Raw genomic sequence first — 7423 nt, 5'->3', positions numbered from 1 at the left:
AAAAAAAAAATAAATTACCTGATTTTTTTGTGTTTTCTGCCACCCTGATGCATGCAAAATCTGTCTGTCTGCCCAGAGGCGGGTGTGGATATCAGCAGGCAGTTCTGGGAATGTTCTTACAGGAAGTTTTTGCTTTACAATGCCAGCTTGGCATCTCTCGATTTCTGATTTTGAAATGGGATCTCAATTCTATCTAATGCCCAAGCCACGAGAGGATCCAAAACAATGCAAGGATGGAAGCCAGAGCCCGAGCTCTGTCTGGGCACCAGGAGCCAGTGGTGAATGAGATCCAGCCCCCTTAGCAGAGGTTTGGGACAGGAGGGAGCCTGGGTGGGTGGTGGAACCACGGGCACTGCCTGTCACTCTGCTGAGGGACACGAAAGGAACTCTCCCAGTTAAAGCCCAGGCTGCCACAGCTCCAAATATTGCTGGCTATCTTCAGCCAGCTTTAGATAAGGCTTTTATCAGAGCTCAAGAGCAAGTGGGATTTTCTATGGCTTGTTCAACCCTGCACTTTGGATAAGAAAAGGCAAATTTTGCCTTCTCACAGCAAACTCCCTCAGGGCAAGGGTGTGATCCAGCAAAGCAGCTCAGGCTCCAAAATCCCCAGAACCCTTGTAAGGAAATCTGCAGCACCATCACTGACTGCAAGGCTCACAGCCCTGAGGAGCTGCAGGGATGCTCCCTGCCTGGCCAGATCCCTGCTCAGCCCCTGGCCCCTGCACAGAGCTGGGGCTGAGGTGGCAGCACAGCTCCAGCTGCCCTGGTGACATCCCCAGGGCTGACATGAGCAGCTGGAGCTATTTCAGAGCTCTAGAGGCATTTGCCAGGCCTGGGATATCATTTCATGTCTTGCCAAAGTGCTCCTGGCCCCAGAGGAGCTGCAGCAGGGCGAGGGAGTGCACTGGTAATAGGATGTGGGAGGTTAAAGGTTCCATAGAGGAAATCCTACACAAGCACGATGCTGATACACATCTGGCCTCTCCTCTGCCTCCTGCAGGTGTCTCTGACAGGCCCTCGAGCTATGAATTTGCTATTTCTGGATGTAGGCACGATATTTGTTATGAGAAATTATCTGTGTCTGGGGCTGCAGGGCAGAGCTTCAGCTGGGAGAGGTGCAGCCCCAAAATCAAAGTGCTGGGCCCTGTCTTTCTCTGCTTGGCCCAAACTTTCTGACCCTGCCAAGCCTTTGTGGGTCAGAGCAGGGTGTTAGCCCCTGTTTTGGTGTCCTGTGTGATATCTGGGATTTGCACATGCCTTTTAGGAGGTTTTCTTGGTGTCCCTGCTGCTATGTCTGTGTGGTCCCTGACTCTGACTCTGCCCTGCCCCACAATTTTTGGGAACCCCCAGAGCTCAGCTCAGCTCTTTTAGGGCTGGGGGTCCTCAATGTGACTCTGCTACCCTCAGGAATTCAGCCTGGCTGAAGGCAGAGCATGGTAAAGGCTGAGGATCTGCTGTGGATCTGCAGGAAATGAATTTGCAGAGAATTCTCAAAGCCTGACAGAAGGCTCACATCTGTATGGAAACCTTGAGATAAGAAATGCTCCTGTCTCTGGGACAGAAAAGAGTTTGGTCCAACATGAATCCACAGCCAAATTCCCTTGTGTTTAATTTTAGGGTGAATCTGCCCACCAAGGAGATTTCTCTGAGGTTTCCAGTCTGGGCCTCTCAGCAGTCCCAGTGTGAGAGCTGCAGTGCACATCCTCCCCTCCCAAAATTTCTACCAATTCCCACTGGCATGAGAGGAAAGCATCCTGCTGTCCCCTCCTGGGGGGCACCAGCAGCTCACAGAAGCTTTTTGGAGACAAAAGGCTCTGGGACAGCCGTGCCCTGGAGGGAGCTGGCACAGGGGAGGGATGGGCAAGAGCAGCTGGGGCAGTCCCGCCCAGAGGAATTGTTTGGGATTGTCCCCAAAGAGGAGCCTCTCACCCACACTGAGAGCCATTCTGCCTCCTAATTAATGGGATCCTGCATTTGGAGGCTTCCTGGGAATTTTGTCAGTGGGATGCAGCACTCAGCAAGTTCCTCCCTAATAACATTCATCTGCCTCGTTTAGACCTCATATCCAGCAAAGCTGGCTAAAAGTAGAGGCTTTATATTCTTCTTTACAGGCCTTCCCAAATGGTCAGGGGCCACTTAACACTGACCTCTGCCAGGCTGTGCAAGGGCTTGGGGCCAGATGCTTAAAGGGAATCACCTGTCTGTGTTTTGAATTGCTTTTGATCTTTTATTTCTCCCTATAAATTCCCAGAGGAGCTCGCTGGCAGCAAACATCTGGCACAGCTTTTCCTGCTCAGGGAAGGAATGAGCCCAATATTGAAACCCCAGGTTTGGTGGCCATAAAAAAGGGAAGGAATGAACCCAATATTGAAACCCCAGGCTTGGTGTCTTCCTGTAGAGCTGGCCATAAAAAAACCCGTGGGTGAGAGGGTGAATCATCTGCATCCAAGGTCACCCCTGCAGAGATGCTGCAGGTTCCTCTCTTTGTTGATTTTGGTATTCACCCCTCAGGACTGGCACAGCTAAGGGACTCCTTTTCCTGTTAATCCATGCAGGGAGCAATCCCACTTGCTGGATTAGGCAAGGGAAAAAGGTAACAATTATAATATTGCTGCTTTAGGATCCCTCACACAAGGCAGAGGCTGGAGGTGTGACCACACAGGGACAAATGATGGTGTCCATCATCCCTGGGGCTCTCCCTGCTTTTCGTGGGGCAGGTTCAGCTTTGGGAATCTGAAGCAGGGCTGTGGTTTCTTTATGTTCACATTCACAACAAAACCACTCTGGATTTACTGGGTGTTTTCTGATTTCTAAGAGTGAATGGAAGTGGGCAGAGCCTCCCTTCTTGAGGCAGACAGAGTAGCAGGGAGGAGCATTGGATTATTTTTTAGGGGGGACACAAAGCAGCTGTAACCTTCCCACTGGGTTAGGCAACATTAAAAATCTTTAAGAACCCCCATAAAACCATTGTCCTTTGCTGCTGGCAGCAGAACCTGTGCAGAGCTGGCAAGGAAACAGCCCCTGGGAAAGGAATTGCAGCAGCCCTGGCATGAGGGTGCTGGGATAATATCCAGCTGCAGTGAGTCACCTCGTGCTGCTGCTGTGGTGTGCTCTCAGGAAACTCTCTCTTTGATATGATCTTTCTTTAAAAGTCAGATCTTTCCTCTGGGAAAAGGCAAGTCCTGACTTAGGCTGACCTACCTTGTTTTTTGGCTAGAAAAAGTTATTTTCCCTTGGCTGCCCCATGACTTTCACTCACAACCTCCCTGAGAACATTTTTAAAAGCCATTATTGAAGTCATCCCCATCCGGCAGCATGAATCCCAGTTCCAAAAAATGGTTTTATTGCCCTAAGCTGATAAAATGCCCATCCTTTCACTCAGACACATCTTCCTGCCTGTAACAAACGATGCTGAGGGTTTCACAGACCCCAGGGAGGTGCTCAAGTCTCACCCCTGTCCTTGCACTCTCATCTGACAGCAGCTTATGGCACTGCAGAATTTGCCTTATTGACACCATTTGTGGGATGGAAATTCACAGAGATTCATGCACTTCCACAAAGTCAAGAGAGTTTGATTTAAAAGCCTTAAAAAGAGCTTAGATTGATGTAAAAAATAAAGTACACAGACTTTAAGTAGAAAAGTCATAAACTTATGTTTCTATAGTTGTAAGTAAAAATATACCTTAGGTACGTAAGAACCAATATTGAGTAAAATAGTATAATCTATTGTATAGTAATATATATAAGATATTATATATAGAAATATATTGTATATATCTATTACATTCTATATATTAATATATATAGAATGTAATAGATATTACATATCAACATATGTATATATTAATATATTGTATATATTTAAATAGATATATTATATATTCATATATATAAAAATATACCTTAAGTAAGTAAGAAACTATGTTGAGTAAAATAGTAGTCTATAGTATAGTAATATATAATATATAATATATAGAAAAATAATATAACATAATATACTACAATATCATTCATATTCTATTCTATTCTATTCTATATTATATTATATTTATTATATATGTAGTAATATATAAAGTTAAAATATTGAAAGTTATAATAAAAACATTTGTGTATATGTACAACAGCCTATTTGTGTATTTTACAACAGCAAAAATATCCACAACACAGCAGAAGAAAAGGTAATAAGTTAGAAAAACAAAATAACTATCCCATTAAATGAAAAAGTTATATATTATCTTACAACAAAAAACTTATAACTACTTTGTACTATGACCAGCTACCCACTCCTCTAAAATCTCACAGCCTCTAAGACTAATGTTTATCTAAAGAATAAATCATTCTTAACCCAACAACAGTCCCATCTCCTTATTCCAATCACCAGAAGTCACCAGAGGGTGACTCTGTGCCCTGTGGTGATTTATGGAGCAATCTCACTCAGAATCCTTGAAGGCAGCAGGGATTTGGTGTGAGGAACTGCACCACAAATCTTGATGCAGAGAAATCTTGGCTTAGTGATGGCAAGATAAAAATGATTTTAACTGCTGGCCTGCTGGATGCCCAAGATTTCACATAAACTGGATCCAAATCCAGCTAAAATATTGCATTAATTCAATTATTTCTTATGTCAGCATCACTTATTGCCCTGTGCACAGGATAGCCATGCACCCACTCTTTATGGATGTACCATCACCAGAGGGAATTGCTCCACTTGGACTGAATCATTTTAGCCCTACTGTTGTGTGTGGATAAGATGTAATTTTAGGGAAAATGGCAATTATTTTTTAGATCATCATCCATCATCAAATACATTTGAATTACACAGCTCAGACATCTGCTTACCAGTAAATTTTAAATTTCTAATTATTGCCAGTGGTTGTGTTTGTAAGGATTTGTGCCTGATGCCTAAAATTTCTTCACAAGCTGCTCAGAATGCTTTACACTAAAAGTGGAGACATAAACCTGCCAGTGTTAAACAAGAAATTCTTCAGAAAGTCAAGGCTGTTCCTCTTCTTTTTTGTCTAAATGGGCCATTCAAAACTGAACTTGGTAGGGCAGGAACTGCTCTGAAAAATAAGTGAGTGACTGAGTCTCTCGTGTTTTAGGTTTCACTGAGCTCCAATGGGAGAATAATGTGGATATGAATGGGATAAAAGATGTCCTGGAGTTGTCCTGTGACAACACTGCCCAGCCAAGGACTGCCAAGAAGATGAACATCCAGGAAAGGGGAGAAAAATATTCTTTCCACTACTGCCAGGGAAGTTTTTCTTAACCTTTTAAAAAATATGCAGTCCCTTGCCTAGCTACCAACAGAGACAGAAGCATTGGAGGAATGGAGATGGGGACAGGAAGAATTCATGAAAGAATTGTGTGCAGGATGAGTTACAGTTCCAAAAGTGTTATAACATCAACTTTCATTTTGATGTGCAGACCGTGACCAGCTGTTGAATTTTGGTCCTGCACAATTCTCATTTCTTCAGTGCACAATCCATGGACTGCAAGGCACAGACCCTGTTTTTTCCCAGATAAATGTCAAAGCTGTGTATCTGCAAAAATAAAGGCCAGTAAATGGTGTCTGAAGTAGCTATTAATCTTTGGAATTAGTTGCTCCAAGTGCAGATTGCAAGTATATGAAACAACAAAAAATGGAATTAAATTAGGGAGATTTATCGTGAGCAGTTGTTGCATGGTGGTTTGGGTTTCAGCAAGAGCACAGAGCAGAGAAAGATCAGCACAAAGACATAAATAAAGTAGGAATACTCCCAGGAAAAATCTTGTTTACTCTGTGCAAGCATCCATGTCATTTGTCACCTCGGAGCACAGAGCCAGGGCAGGGGTGGGAGCTCCTGGATGTGCTGAGAGGTGCTGGACCAAGGTGCAGGTATTAATATCAGAACAGTATTTGTGGAAGGAATTGGAGAATCCTGTGGTGTCAGCCAAAGCCCTCTGAGCAGGAAAAAATCAGCTCAGAGGTGGGAGAGGTGGCAGTGTTGTGGCAGTGATTGGTTCCTCTCTGGATGTGCTGAAGCTGAGTGAGCCTTTCAGTAAGTGCAGCACAGCCTTCAGATGCTGTTGGGTGAGATCTGGGTGGAGGTGACAGTGACCTGCAGGTGCTGAGCCCTGCCAGCACCCCAAGGTGACACTTCTGTCCTGAGGGAGTCACCTTTCCATGGGCTGTCCACAGTTACCACTGGATGAAGAGAGAAACCTGAGGAAAATGAACTGTTTGAAGGAAAACTGGGATAAATTCTGTTTTAAATGCCTGACTGCAGCTCTGGGGGAGAGGAGAGCTGGTGAAATGGGGCAGGGCAGGTGACAGGACCTGGAGCAGGTGACAGGACCTGGAACAGGTGACAGGGACATGGAGCAGGTGACAGGGACCTGGAGCTGTGCTCCCTGCAGGGACAGCCCTCTCAGCAGCCAGATGCAGGGTGAAGCCTCTGTGGCACAAAATCCTCTCCAGCCCAAATGCTCCCTCCCTGTCCCCTCCAGTGCCTGAAAGAGCTGCACCATGGGGCACCTCAAACCCTGTCAGCCCCCAAAACCCAACTACACCTGTGGGGATGGCTCTATGGAGCAAGTAGGGTTTACAGAATCACAGCAATGCAGGCTCATTGCATCTGCTCAGGGATTCCCAGAGCTCATTGCCCCTGCACAGGGATTCCCAGAGCTCCTTTGGGAATCCCAGACCATGCAGGGACACAGCACTTGTGCTGTCCCCATGGGATCCCCCACCCTGTACCTCTGCAGCTGTGAGGGAGGTGACCCTCTCCACTTTAACTCTTCATTCCCTTTCTCCCATAAGAGTAATTCCTGATTTTACTTGCCAGCAAAACTCCCTGGCAGATGAACTGAGAAGATTTTGTGACTAAGAACTTTTTTATAGCAGTAGAGATACAGGGAGAACTGCCCAAAGCACAGTTACTGCTAGAAAACCTTTAGGAACCTTAACTCTAAATAAATCAAATATATTCCCTTAACTACTGAGCTTTTTAAGGCACACCTTGCTCTTTTTTCAGGTTCCCATCATCATATTCTGGCAAGCTTCAAGATGAAATCCTTTGGCTTCCACCAGCGTGCAGCTATTGAACCTTGGGCATGGATCAAAGTGAATTTCCACAGCTTTCAGGTGTAAGGAATAATTGGCAGATTTTTTTAATTTTTTTTTTTTTTTTTTGGTGTATCCACAGGGTATAACACTCCTCTGCAGACCCATTTTAGAGTGGATGTAAAATAAATCCAGCAAGGCTCCTCTCTGCTCAGCAGGGCTGCAGCCAGGTAAAGTGAAGGCAAACAGGGTTTAGTGTCTGTATCTTGACAACTTTTGTGGTTCTGTTTCTTCCTTCATTCAGGTGGAGGCTGGACAAGCTGCTGGAGGAGAAATTCAGGGGAGTTATAAAAAAAACCAGCCCCCACGTTTGGCTCA

The sequence above is a fragment of the Passer montanus genome, unplaced genomic scaffold (genome assembly GCF_014805655.1).
Source record: "Passer montanus isolate IOZ18808 unplaced genomic scaffold, ASM1480565v1 scaffold45, whole genome shotgun sequence".
NCBI lineage: Eukaryota > Metazoa > Chordata > Aves > Passeriformes > Passeridae > Passer > Passer montanus.
The sequence above is the reverse complement of the archived record's forward strand: the minus strand, read 5'-3'. Positions refer to the sequence as shown.